Raw genomic sequence first — 14,496 nt, forward strand, 5'->3', positions numbered from 1 at the left:
TATGGTTCTACTGGAAACCTGCGGAACCTGTCAAAAATTTTGAAAAACCTAAATTGTTTTCATCCAATTAAGTTTAGTTTTTTATTTACGACTGTTAGTGTCTACCTAGATCTGCATGTGTTCTGTCAAGAATCTCTTGTGAGTGAGTTCCATTGGCATTTTTGTTTTAGGTGATTTTCTAGAAGTTTTGCATGCCTGGATTGATTTTCACTTGGTCTTTGTAGTGACTCAAAGATTATAAGCCTAAGAAGCCTTAGTTTACCCTAGTATTTTTTGTCTTCTTGATGAGTCTGACTGGCTTGTGAAATCTGCCCTTGGTGAGAAATAGATTTCATTTTCTCTTTGCAAAGCTTTGAACGAACTTGCTTGTAAGTTTTGAATTTCATTTTTATAAAAGAAAATATAGTTGGGTGTTTTTTGATTGATTTGTTATTCCGAACGAATTAATCCTTATTTTACTGAATAACTAAGTAAAACGTCCTCAAAAATATTTAAAGCTTTTATTTCAATTAGGTTTTTAGAAGTTTTTAGATCTCAAGATTAGTCTTTTATAGTTTTGAGTGTTTTCTAGAAATTGTAGAATCGCTTTTGAAAGAAATTGTTTTCTGTAGTTTTTGAGTGTTGAAAAAGAAAGGGATTTTTTGTGAGCATAATTAGCAGTCTTGTTTTGAGTTTATTGAAAAAGACAAAAAGGTTTTCTTTTCATTTACATGTTGAAGGAAAGATTTTTTTTTCAAAGAATTGCATTCTCAAGTCTTTCTTTTAGCTAGAAATTCATTGAAGGAAAATCGTATTGTTTATCATCTTAGGTGCATTTTTTTAGTGTTTTTGGAGTCGAGTCTTCACACCATCAAAGTTTCATCTCCATACCTATTGACTTAAGAAACAACCCATTAAAAATAATGCTTAATTAAAATTGATCTATCAATCTTTTTATTTCTAGGGCTCTTATCACCAATATAGCTTAGGCTAGTATCTTGGAGTAGGGAGTAATTAACTCTCCAAGATAGTTAAAACAAACAAGTAGCTATATCTTGTGGTAGGAAATAAATCCAATTGTAATTAATATAATCTAGGAATCTCCTCTTAAAGGAGTCAATCACGAGATCATGTCCGAACCTTTGAGACAATCATGTCTGTCTCATTGGGAAAGATAGAAGATTTGCGCATATTAAAAATGGTAAACCTCGGATTAACCATTGTTGAGGAGCCTGGGGTCACTTGTTGGTAAACCTCAGATTGATCATGTTGAGGAGCCTTCAAGGGGATTGAGATTTTTTACTCTGCCCTTGTGCGTAGATCGAATCATAGACTGTTCCCCCAGTTGTATTTGTTAATGTTGGTAACCTTAGTGACCATAATCTTAAGATTCTTTCCTAAGGTGACGGTGAAGGATGGGTCTCACTGTACCTGGAGTAGACGTTGACTAGACTCACTTGGACTCTCTGGGGGGTTCTCTTCACTTGAGACGGTTTTGTGAAGAAACTTGTGCCAGTCTGCTTCATTAAGCAGGTTGTCGGGGTAACTATTCCAACCGCCCTTTCTATATTGAATTCTGCGATGTTGGATTTCATCACCAACTAGTGTTTTTGGTATGGAAAGTTACTGTTTGTGTGTGGTTTGAACTCATAGATTTCTTAGGCATGTGATTCAATTATTTGGTTCTTTAGAGACTCTAGGTGGTTTTATTGAGATTTTCTTTGTTTGTGTGTGAAGTAATTAAATATTTAATCGTGCTGAATTACTGAGACAGTCCGTAGACTTCGGGGGCAACCTCCTGAGTATACACCAAGCCATATTTAAGGGCTACGTGCTCTTGTATCACCTAGTGACAGTAGAGTTGGGTCACCGGAAGCCAGAGAGTCTTCTTTAATTGTTCATCCTGATTATCAAGTTCAAGCAACATAGTATATTTCTGAACCAATTTCATTTTCTGAAGTTACTGGTAGTATTTCTTCTACCAGTGAATTAGCTGAAGAACCTGAAATTTCTAAGCCTGAAACTAAACCTGATACTACTCCATATTTAGGATTTGCTTCTCCAACTTCTAGTGGTCCTGGTTCACCTAGGGTAGGAAGTATCATTACCCAAAATCTTCCTTTTGGACTCATTTCTATTGAAGAACTTGTTAGTCCGGAAGAATATATAACTCTCCCTGAAAATCAACTAACTTTAGAACTTAGGGAGCATGAATCAACTCAGTCCTTTTAGGAGTGACGCTTGGTACATCTCATTGACCAACTTTTTAGAAAATCCGGGTCTTAGTTTTTCACCACCTCGAATTCCTTTTCACCCTACACCCAGAGGTTATTATCCTCCTGTGAACATGTCGAGACAGTCATCCATGTTTTCCCAAACACTGGAAACATTTTTATATGGCGGTCCTTCTGTTCCTTCCAGGTATCAGTCACTCACTGGTACTTTTTCAGGAGCATCTCCTCAACCAATTTAACATGGGATATCAACTGGTAATAACGGAACTCAACCATTGAGCATAGAAGAAATTATTATGATGTCTGGTACTATTCTGAATCCGCAACCTCAAGGTAGTCAGTTATTGCCTGGGGGGCAACCTTAAGGTACTCAATTACTGCCTGGGGGGCAACCACAGGGTAGTCAGTTATTGCCTGGGGGGCAACCTCAAGGACAGTACATACCTTCGGGACAGTACATACCTCAAGGTCAACCCCAAACTCAATATATACCTCAAGGTCAACCCCAGTATCAATATGTAGCTCAAAGTCAACCCAAGTTTCAGTACGTGCCTTAAGGTCAGTACCCAACTTAAGGTTTCCAACCACCTTCTAGTCAACCATTTCTATAAGGAGCTAGAAATGTACCTCTCAATTATCAACCCTACGCTCAACCCGGTTATGGTCCTCAATATGCTCAACATTTTATGGGTCCATACCTTGGAATGAACATGGTGTGGGATCCATCTCAAAATCAAAAGATTTTGCAACCTAATGTGCAGTTGTCATCTCAATCTAGACAACATTTGGTTTCTGTTCCAACCTAGCAACCTGTCCAGCCTACTGTTCAAACTTTTGCACCTGTTGTGGTTCATCAGTCTGGGCGTAGTTCACCTCAAACTTTGCCTCAAACAACTGTTGTAACTACCGCAACAACTGTTGCAACTTCTGTTCAATCTACCCCACCTACTTCTGGAGTATCGGCAGCTCCAGTTTCTACTGTTCCTGCATCAACTCCTCAAGCCTCTTTACCACAGTCGGGACTTACAATTCAGAATTCGGTTCAGATGCCTGTAGGACAACCTCATCCAAGTACAGTTGTCACAAGTCAACCGCAATTCGCTTATCAACCGTACCAGGGATAGTATCAATTCAGTCCTACTGTTCAAAGCCCAATTTATTAGTATCAACTGTACCCTGGATATGCTTATCAACAACCTCAGAAACCTCAGTTTGGTCTAGTTAATCCTGGTTTTCTAGGAGGATATAATATTCCAAATGCAAATCCAATTCCAAGTTATCCTGGATATCCTCCTCTTGGGGCTGGTCTTATGACCCAAGGTTTTCGCGACCCTAACTGTCAGTTACCATTTATAGCAACACTGGATTTACCTTATTTGTCACGCCTTACGAATGATCCAATTAATTATCTTCCATTTTGGCCACCAATGCCGAATAAGTTGCCCAATGATATCCCAAAGTTTGAGGGTAAGTCAGGAGAGAATTCATCAAATCATGTGATGACTTATCACCTCTGGTGTGCATCTAATTCCATTATCGATGATTCAATTCGCTTACGTCTTTTTCAACGCACTCTGATTGGTCTTGCTGCCAAGTGGTACATTGAGTTACCACGAGCCTCTTTTTGTAATTTTAGTCAGTTAGCCACTTCTTTCTTAACTTATTTTCAGTTGCCTGTCAGATACGACAATGGCACGAAATTATTAACTTCATTAAAACAGTCAACGTCTACATATATTTCAGATCATATCCATGAATGGTGATGTAGACGACGTTTAGTGAAATTTTTTATTCTGGATCAAATTTTAGCATAATGGTTTGTTAAATCATTATTACCTAAAATCATTGAGAATGTAGCTAAAGAAGGAGTTGTTACTGAAGAGCAAGTAATTGCTCAGGCTCAGTACCTTGACCTCGTTTATACGCAATCAGGTACTTTACACAAAAAAATCCCCGACCTTCCGAAAAAAAATCAAATAACTCCAGCTCCTTTAGGGTATCATGCCACTGATGGTATGATTGGTTCAGTTAGTACCAAAAGCAAGAAGAAATCTTCAAAGAATTCTTCTCCTATTATAACTTTACCAGATTCCCCGAAAGGAGACTCTTTCGCTAAAATTCCTGCCGATATCCATGTCATAAAATCATCTACAGCCAAATCAAAATATGATGGTAAAAGAAGGGGAAGAAAAAAAATAAACAAAACTCAAAAGAGAAATTAGATAAAAATGAATCTAATAACGAGAAACGTAAACCTCGCTATCCTTGTCTCATTTGTGACAAGGAGCATTTTACAAGAGACTACTTGCATCGAGCTGAGGTTGTGAAAATCGTCAAAGGTTCTCAAACGCCTGCTGTCTTGAAGGATCCTTTTCCTAGCCAAGATAGTAAGATGATTGGTTCTTCCTCAAATGCCTCAGAAGAACCCATAATGATGATGTCTCATGTCAGGATTGCGACGCAATCGCAAGATTATGGTAGTAAAAATCATGTTGGTGGTAAGGAAGTAGAATCTTCTAATTCAAACCCATCAACTTCAACTCCTTTTGGTTCTGATCCGCTACAGATCGAGAAACCTAACCCAGACTTAGTAATCAAACTGCCTGCTAAAGGTATACTTTGGAAGTCAACTTTCAATCCACATGCGAGAGATGCTTAGAATTATAACATTGTTGAAGACTTAGTTGTCTCCACTTCAGCAATGTCGGCTTTGGAGGTGCTACAATCATGCCCAACACAGTGTAAATTACTATTGTCAGTGATAGGAGCTGTTGATATTCAGGATTCGAACCTTATAATCTTTGATTTAGAGAATAGTACACCTTGCCTACCTCATCAAATGGCTTTCTAGTTTCCAGTGTTAGTCAAAAATAGACCTTGCTTTAGGACTGTAATTGATGAGGGAGCTTCTACGTGTATTATGTCGATCCAATGTTGGAGATTGCTTGGTTCTCTGACACCCAATCAATCCCTGACGATTCTAAAGGCTTTTGATGGCCGAGGATTTCATCCTTTTGGCATTTTACAGGATTTACCTATAGGGGTTGAAGGCAAAACTATAAACCTAGATGTGGAAGTGGTTGATACCCCTCTAGATTACAACCTTCTCTTGGGTCCTAGTTGGTCTTACGCTATGACTGCTATTGTTTCATCGGTATTTCGGCTTATCAAGTTCCCTCGTAATGGAAAGATCGTTACAATAGACTAGCTGACTTATTTTTCATCTGACCTAGCCTCTTCTGAAAGTATTCAACATGTCAGTAAACCAACTATCGCGTATAAGGATGTTGGGGTAGGATTGATTAAAGATTCTGGTTTACTAGGAACTTTTTCCTTTCCTCCTCCTAACGTATCACCTTCTACTGCAACTATTCATATGATTTCATCGAACACTATTACTTTTGATGATCCTTGGATCATACCTTCCGAGTCTGAGGTGGATTCATTTGGTAGCGCGATGCCTTTGAGTCCCTTTGAAATTGCATACCAGGCTGTACAGTCATTTTCCGACTCTTGTTCAACCGAAATCAATCCAATGAATGTGGTCCATGGAGAATCACTTTCAATATCAACCTCAGATTCAACAACATTTTCTAATCCTACTCATACTGATGAGCAGATTCGTGAACTTTTGTCTATTGATGATTTACCATGGGAAGATCTTCATCATCGATCTTCATTCTTACTTGAGTTTGATCATTTTGAAAATGATTTTTCATCTATTTTTACTGTTGATTATGTCAAAGAACCACAAAATCCATTGCAACACCCTGATTCTGAGTTAAATTTGGGAAATATTTCTCGAACGGTTCCTATTGACATTTTAGTTAAACCCAGAATTATTGAAAACATTCATATAGGTGCTTCCTGTATGGACAATGAACTCCAAACTTATAAAGCCCTAGTTCAAGAATTTCGCGATGTGTTTGCCTGGTCATATGAAGAAATGCCAGGAATCGATCCATCAATTGTTGTCCATGAAATTGAAACTTACCTGGATGCTAAACCTGTCCAGCAACGTTTGCAGCAAATACATCCACGAAAAGTTGCTGCTATTAAAGCTGAAGTTGAAAAATTACTTTGAGAAGGTTTCATTTATCCAATTCATTTAATGGATTGGGTATCGAATATTGTTCCTATTAATAAAAAGCAAGGAACGATAAGAATATGTATCGATTATAGGGATATTAATCGAGCTTGTCCTAAAGACAATTATCCAACCCCCTATATCGATCAAATTATTGATGATTGCACCGGCAGTGAAATGTTCTCTGTTATGGATGGTTTTTCTGGTTACAATCAAATCAACATACTCCCTGCTGATCAATGAAAAACGGCTTTCATTTGTCAATGGGGGACGTTTGGTTATTGCAAATTGCCTTTTGGATTAAAGAATGCTGGAGCAACTTTTCAAAGGGCTATGTCTTGCACATTTCATGACATCAAGCACATTGTGCAGCCTTATCTCGATGATTTAACAACCCATTTATTACGTAGAGCCAATCATTTCACTCATGTACAAGCAATCTTTATGAGATGTAGGCATTATTGAATTACGTTGAATCCACACAAATGTGTTTTCTGTATAGAAACGGGTCATTTACTGGGATTTGTTGTTTCGAACACTGACATTCATGTCGATCCCTCAAAGATGGAAGCTATTGTCAAATTACCTCCTCCTTCGACTCTTTGCCAACTCCAAAGTTTGCAAGGGAAAGAAATTTTTTACGTCGTTTCATTCCTAACTATGCCGAGATAACTAAAGGTTTTACTAGGTTATTGTTTAACATAATACTCCATTCTTTTGGGATGAGATAGCTGACAAATCTTTTGATGCACTTAAACACGCATTGACCCATACACCGTTATTGCATCCTCCCAACTACAACCAGGATTACTTCTTGTACCTCGCCGCTTCTCATTCTACCATTGGGATGGTTTTAGTTCAGGAAGATGAATTCAACAGTGAACATGTGATTTACTATCTTAGTCAAACTCTGAATCCGACTAAGCTTAAATATTCACATGTGGAGAAATTGGTCTTGGCAGCTGTTCAAGCTGTCCAAAGATTTCGTCACTACATCTTATTATGCAAAACCACAGTAATTTTTGACTGTAACCCTATGATCTATATCTTGATCAAACAATTGCTAGGGAGCAAGTATTCCAAATGGATAGTTATCCTGCAGGAATTTGACTTGGAATTTGAAAAATCCAAGGCAAAGAAATCTTTGGTTTTTGCAGAACTGATGTGTGATTTCCCGCGTGCTGATACTAAAACTGTGGCGAAAGAGTCCATTGCAAACGAATCCTTGTTTCTTATCAGTACTATTGATTCATGGTATGGGGATATCATTGTTTATCTCCAAACCCAATCTTTTCAGCCTGAAATTTCACGATCTCAGCAACGGAAAATACGTTTCCAATCCCAACAATACAATATTATTGGTGATACATTCTATCGTCATGGGGCATATTCTGTTTTCCGTCATTGTCTAAGTCATGAAGAAGCTAAAAAGGTTCTTAATGACTGTCACTCTGGAGCATGTGGTGGTCATATGTCTGGGTATGCCACATCCCAAATGATATTGTGCGCTGGTTATTTTTGGCCATATTTATTTAAAGATTGTAACTACGCGGTCCGAAAATGCCACAATTGTCAAATTTTTGATCATAAGATGTGTGCTCCACCTGCTCCTCTCCACCCTATAATTGTCGTCGGTCCTTTCACAAAGTGGGGTATCGACTTTATTACATGTAACCCTCACTCGGCCGGGGGCATGCGTATATCATCCTTACAGTAGATTATTTTACTAAGTGGGTTGAGGCGATGCCTACATTTTCAGCATATGGAAAAACTGCTGTAATTTTTGTTTTCAATCATATAATTGCTAGATTCGGTGTTCCTCAATCGATTATTACTGATCATGGGAGTCATTTTCGAAACATCATGATGACTGAACTAACAGATCAACTTGGCCTGTGTCACGATAGTTCTACTCCATATTACCCATAGGCTAATGGTATGGTTGAAGCTATCAATAAAGTTCTAGTCACTATGATCCAACGAATCATTGGTATTCATAGGTCGAATTGGCATAACATGTTATTTTCAGCACTTTGGGCATATCGAACCTCAGTAAAAACATCAACTGGTTTCACTCCTTTTCAACTAGTCTATGGTTTGGAAGCAGTGTTACCCATTGAATGCGAAATTTCGTCATTGCAAATAGCTATATAATTACTCCCAGCCTCTTCTGAAGAAGAGAAACGTTTGTTGTACTTAGCTCAGATAGATGAGAATCGATGTGACACTGCATTAGCAACCGAAACTCATGCCAAATGAATAAAAGCTCAGTATGATCAAAATGTTACACCTCATAATTTTTCGGAAGGAGACCTAGTCTTACTATACGATCAAGCAAACAATAAGCTAGGGACTGGAAAATTTGTACCTATGTGGCATGGTCCTTATGTTGTTAAGCGAAATCTGGCAAAAGGGGCCTATGAATTGGTATATTTTGAAGGTGTCTCTTTGGGTAAACCCATAAATGGTCTTTATCTGAAAAGATATTATGCTTAAATCTAGGTGTGGAGATTATTGTTAGATTAGTTTCTTTCTAGCTGGTGTGTTTAGATTAGAAATAGATGCCTAGTTTAGAGAGTGTTTTTATCATTATTCTTTCTTATCGTGATTTTACTCTTGATATTGCAGATGTCGACGTCTCTTCAAACATACATTGGTTTCACTGATGGTGCTTGTCGTAGTACAAAACATTTCTTCCGCGGCTTGGGTTATCTATTCACCCTCTAATGAGTTAGTATCTACGAATGGGGTAAGCCTCGGTCAAACAACGAATAAAATTGCAGAGTATAGTGCATTGATTGAGTTATTATCTGAATCCATCTCATTTTGGATTCAGAGTTTGATTGTTAGGTTAGATTTTGAACTCATTGTATTACAGCTTAACAGGGTTTATGCCATTAGAAATCAGTGTTATTAAGATTATTCTTGAGAGTTCATCTCTTGGAATGTGAATTTGACTACATTGAATATCAGCATATTCCAAGATATTTAAATACATTAGCAGGTGTAATTGCTTCTCGAATGTTAAATAGACATTTGCAATAATCAAAACAATAAATTTAAAAACATTCCATAACATGTTATACAAGATAACCAGTAATAGTGATATATCATAGCATAGAAGTGTGTCAAATATACATCGTCTTCGATCATAGGTTGAAAAACACCTTATGATCGACAAAATGATAATACAAAAAGACTTAAAATGTCGTATGAGTCTACAAGGGCGATCATCCTATCACTGATGATGATCATGATAAGAAACCACTGTTTGGGCCACCCTACAAAGGAACCTCCTAAAAGCTCCTGGGACCCCAATCACGTAACGCTGTAACCTAAGTGGAATATCATCTATGCTAGTCTCTGGAATATCTGTTTTTAAACGCTCTAGATGATTTTCCAATTTGGTCAAGGTCTCTGTAGATTGGTCCTGTGGGGCTGATACTGCTGCAGCTGGGTGTCTCCTCTCATAGGGCTGGAGAGCGGCTGGTCACCGTGGACCCACATCTGCATTTGAAACTTTTTATTATCAGTTTTGGACGATTTAAAAACAAAACAAAAAAAATTAAAACTTAGAAAATGTTGAAAATGATTTCACCTGAATCATCCCACTGCTCTCCTGGTGGAAGAGTCATGTCTAGGTCACCACGATAATCCATCCCAGCATATGGAAAATCCTGAATCACAAAAATTTGGTTCCCCAACCAACGAAAATACTTAGGCGGAAATCAAACAACCTCTAAACCCTTGTTAGGATGACGGGCAATCACTGCCACCCAACGCATTATCCTAGGCTCTCGGGGAAGTCCAGCCTCAATGGAACGCTGTTGTGGGACCAACGTTGGGACCCTCTCTAGACCAAACATCACAACCAGGAAACCATATCCAAATTTTTTTAGTTGTCCATTCTTTGCTCTAGTTAGTTGGCCTTTTACATTTGCCAACACAGCTTCGCACCAGTTGAATATGGTACCTCGATAACAGTCTACTGCCATTCGCATTTGGGATCTGGTAGCTACATGCAATGTTGCGCTTCCGTAGAGTGTGGTGATAGTGAACGCGATAACCTTAAGTTCATGACAGGTGATAGTTTTAATATCGATCCGTTTTTCCGCTGTTTGTTCATTGTAAAACTCCAATCGGAGACTAGCGACAGACTGGCCACCTAGCCTAGTCCCAGATAGATATAATTGTTCACCCATTTTGGGCAAACCAGTGAAGAAATATATGTCCTCCAGCTCAATTTCGAGCTGGTGGCCACAAATCATGAAACACTAGTCTTGTATATTCCATTTTTCCACCAGCCATTGCAAGAAGTCTACTTGGGCCCTCATGCCGGGTATGGCCCGGAATTTAAATAGTCTGCATGCTCTCAATGCATCCAATGTGGGTTGATGATTTGTTTCGGCTACGTCCACATCTTCGTGCTCACGTTCCCTCCAAATAAGCATTTTGTATGTCCTACATTGCACAAAAGACATATTAGAACAATTTAGTTCAAAAACTTTTGGGTGGAAATGGAAAAATTGAAGTTTTAAAACCTATTTCGTGGGGTGCACACCCGCTAGTTAGGGACCGTGCGTAGGTCCAGACTTTTTCCTTTGTAGAAAAAGTCGGGGTCTGTAGGTGCCACATGTTGCACCTGCGGACCCCCGCGAGCGGATTTTTAATCAAATTTTCCTTTAAAAAAAAAACAAATTTAAAGCCCTAAAACAAAATGCAAATGGTTGAAATGCAAGATAAGGATGATGTGGATTACCTGGAGCTAACGGTTTTCAATTCCAACAGACGGATTTCCACAATATTCACAGGAATTTTCTTACCCAAAAGCTTTCTCTTCTCACTCTGAAGTCAAATGGTAAAAATGAATTTACAAAAGCCCTTTTTATAAGCTTTTTTGAATAAATGAATTTTTAAATTATTTATTTTTCACTTTAAAAAGGTAACTTTTTGATGCATTTTTATTTATCTTAAACAGGTATGAGTAATGTTTTGAGTTTTTGTGCAGAATACTGGATTTTCAAGGATAATTGGTCATTTTCAACAAAAAACATTGGAGTCCTCTTTAAGCTCTTTTCTGACTCGTAAAATATGAAAAGATTGCTGAGTTTTTCCTTTTTAAACTTGTTAAAATGGAATTAAAAGGACGGTCCACTTACAGCTCTTTTTTGACCATATAAACATGAGAATATCGCTGGGCTTTTGTTGTTTCAAGTTCGATATTGGTTATAAAATGACGTTTCTTTGATTGCTTTTTTACTTTTTCGAATCAGGGACACTAATTATGAAAAGTACTCCTTGATCGTAATGGTCAAGCAGTTCTCTCAAGTATTATTTTATACTTTTTCGGGCTTGGGAGACACAAATTTACGAAAAAGGACATCCATGGAGTTTTCTTAAGTTTTTCTTCTGGCTCCCTAAAATTGAAAAACACCGATTTTTTCCTATACTGGACTCATTAAAATTTAACATTAAAGGACCTGTTCAATTTTAAACAGGAATGAGCCACTCCTTCTTAGGGTTCGAATTTTAAACTAAGTTGGACTCATCCAAAGGATGAGCTTATAACCAAGCAAATGTTATCCTCCTCAAGCTTGTCAAAAGTAAAGAGGTACTTGCCAGAAATGGTGGGGGAAAGAGAGAAAAAGGAACTTGTTTGTTATACTTTGTGTTTTAGAAAAGTAGTCAACCACTCTTGAACACGACACTTTTTGTTCACCTGGGTTGGGAAATCCTTTGCTTAACAGTTAATCAAACCATATTGAAAGTCTTCAGCCGGTTTCTGCGTATTAGCTTTGGGTCAATTATCACCAAACCGTCTACAGTGTCATTATGTGTTCAAGAGGCCAGTTCAAATAAACCATTCATCTGCAAAATATCTGTCATCCATTTTGACCATCCCTGAGTTAGTCCTTACCAAATATATTTCTTCAAAACTTGATCTATGATTTCGTGTTGTGGGATTGCCTACGACAGATTGCTTTCTATCGACTTCAGCTCATTATCTATAAAGATGATCTAGAAATCGTTAGTACCTTGGAATCTGCATGCCCTAATGGCAGGTTTCTCGCCTTCGACGACAAGTTGCATCATTGACCTTTGATCAAAGGATTCTGTGACATGTTCGACATCAGGTCATCTATTCACATTTCATGGATTGTACTGAGTACTTTGAGAGCCATTGACATTACTGGTGGTTTCTCTCACACTTGTTAACAATTCACATCATTGACTGGTAATCAAGTGGTTTCTACCATGTTCGACTTCGGCACATTCATTCACATGGATAGAATCGTACTAGTTCGGGAAGCAGAAATCAAGACCCTGGATCTAGTTTCCACCATCCAGGCTGTGAGGAATTTTGTTATTCAATATACAGTGGACTATTCATAAATATATGGTTGCGCCCATATTTTGTCTACATATGTCTATACTTGTGATGTATTACAAAATCATTCTTGTATTAGAGCAATTTAGTTAGTTTTCTAGTCAGTTTTGATCTGAGTATGGGAATGCCTACCTCAGCGATGATATGCTCACATATATATATTTTATATTGAATGTGTTTACAGGTTCCGACCAGGGTATCCATATGATGATCTTTGAAATGATAAAGTACTTCACTCTTCTTAGATGACAAATGCTACCCTCATCTATTACAGACTTCGCACTTTATGGGGCAATCTATTGCACAAAATATTGTCACCATGACATTCTGCAATCGGTGTGAGTCTATCACCACTCATACTTTCCTCATTTGCAAGTATTAAACCTTAGTTCTTCATGTCAAGCCTTGAAAATAAGAGAAAGCCCTTAAAAGTCTCTAAAACTCTGGTTCCACACTTTCTCTTAGCATTACTTGTGGTCTCGCACCTAATGGTCATGTCCCCTGCGCACCTGACCGCTTTGTCTCTATGTGATGGGTACGAACCCCTGTAAAAGTCAAAAAGGTGCAAGTACATTCTTAAGAACTCACTTTGAGTCAGTTTTGGAAGCTTATAGAAGGAATCTTGAGGTGGCAAGTTCGTTCCTTTAAGGTTCATGCATCCCATACCTTAAGGAGCTAACCCCTTGATGTGAGGAGCTTATCCCTTTGAAGGAGGACTCTATCCCTTCATAGGTGGACCTGTAACCTCCTTCCTTTGCATTATAAAATGAAGCATTGGGCTGGTTACTTGAGAGGTTGAAAGCTGAATATCTTTGAGGTGAAATGCTGCTGGAACTTAGTCTTCCTAATTGAGCTTTTGTGAGGAAAGATTACATACCTTGTTGATCTCATTTGGAAGAGTGTGAGGCTTGTCAAAGTAGAGGAGATTCTTGTTTTGGACCCTAGGAGGAGCTTGTACAACATTAAGGCACCAAAGGTTGTAAAGTTCTTCTATTTTCAAAGTTAATACAATCAAGTCTATTTTTCTCAATAAGCTGTGTTTTATGGTTTATTTCATGGATTCCTTGATCACTATGATGAATATGGTTTATTATATTAGCTATGCAGGTGTTATTTGATGTGTGCTTATTTGTGATTGCAGGTTCTCAAATGGAAACTCTTCCAGATAGTTGAAGCATGGCTACCACAAACTAGCATTGGACTTAAGGTAGGGTCTAAAACACCTCTTTAGTGTTTATTAATGAATCGCAATATGTTTAGAGAAAGGTAGATTTGCTTGTCCTGCTTGTTGCTAGATATCTATTGATACTAGGGAGATCGGTCTTGTTTGAAAGAATGATTTATCCAGCCAACAACTGTGTGGGAAGTTCTTCTCTGCATCTGTGCATGTATCCTCTGCATGTGTGCAAGCTTACCTTCAATTTCTACTGTGATGGTGAAGGCCTCGTCGATCCGAGGTTGAATGTGTGCCTTCAGGAATGCTTCCTTGTGTTGTGTTGCGTCCACATGTTCTTTTAGTGCTTTGGCCTATTGCATCCACGTGAGACTCTGAGTGAGGGCCACCGTCTACAAAAATCCTTTGATGCTATCATACTACTGTTGGAGTTCTCACGCCTCTGTCTCTAAGCGTTGGATGTTGGGGTCCTCCTACAGATTTGTGAGGACCTCAAATGATTCTTCCAACATGTTGGTCCAGTCTCGCACTCCATTGCCAATCTCGTCTAGTCATGCTGTAATAGCGCTAGTGCGTTGTTTTCTGACTTCCGAAGGGGTTGAGGGCTGTGCCTTTAACTGCAACTCCGAAATAT

Source organism: Pinus tabuliformis, chromosome 3_1 (genome assembly GCF_031772625.1).
Source record: "Pinus tabuliformis cultivar Carrire ecotype Pingquan chromosome 3_1, CPIR1, whole genome shotgun sequence".
Lineage (NCBI taxonomy): Eukaryota > Viridiplantae > Streptophyta > Pinopsida > Pinales > Pinaceae > Pinus > Pinus tabuliformis.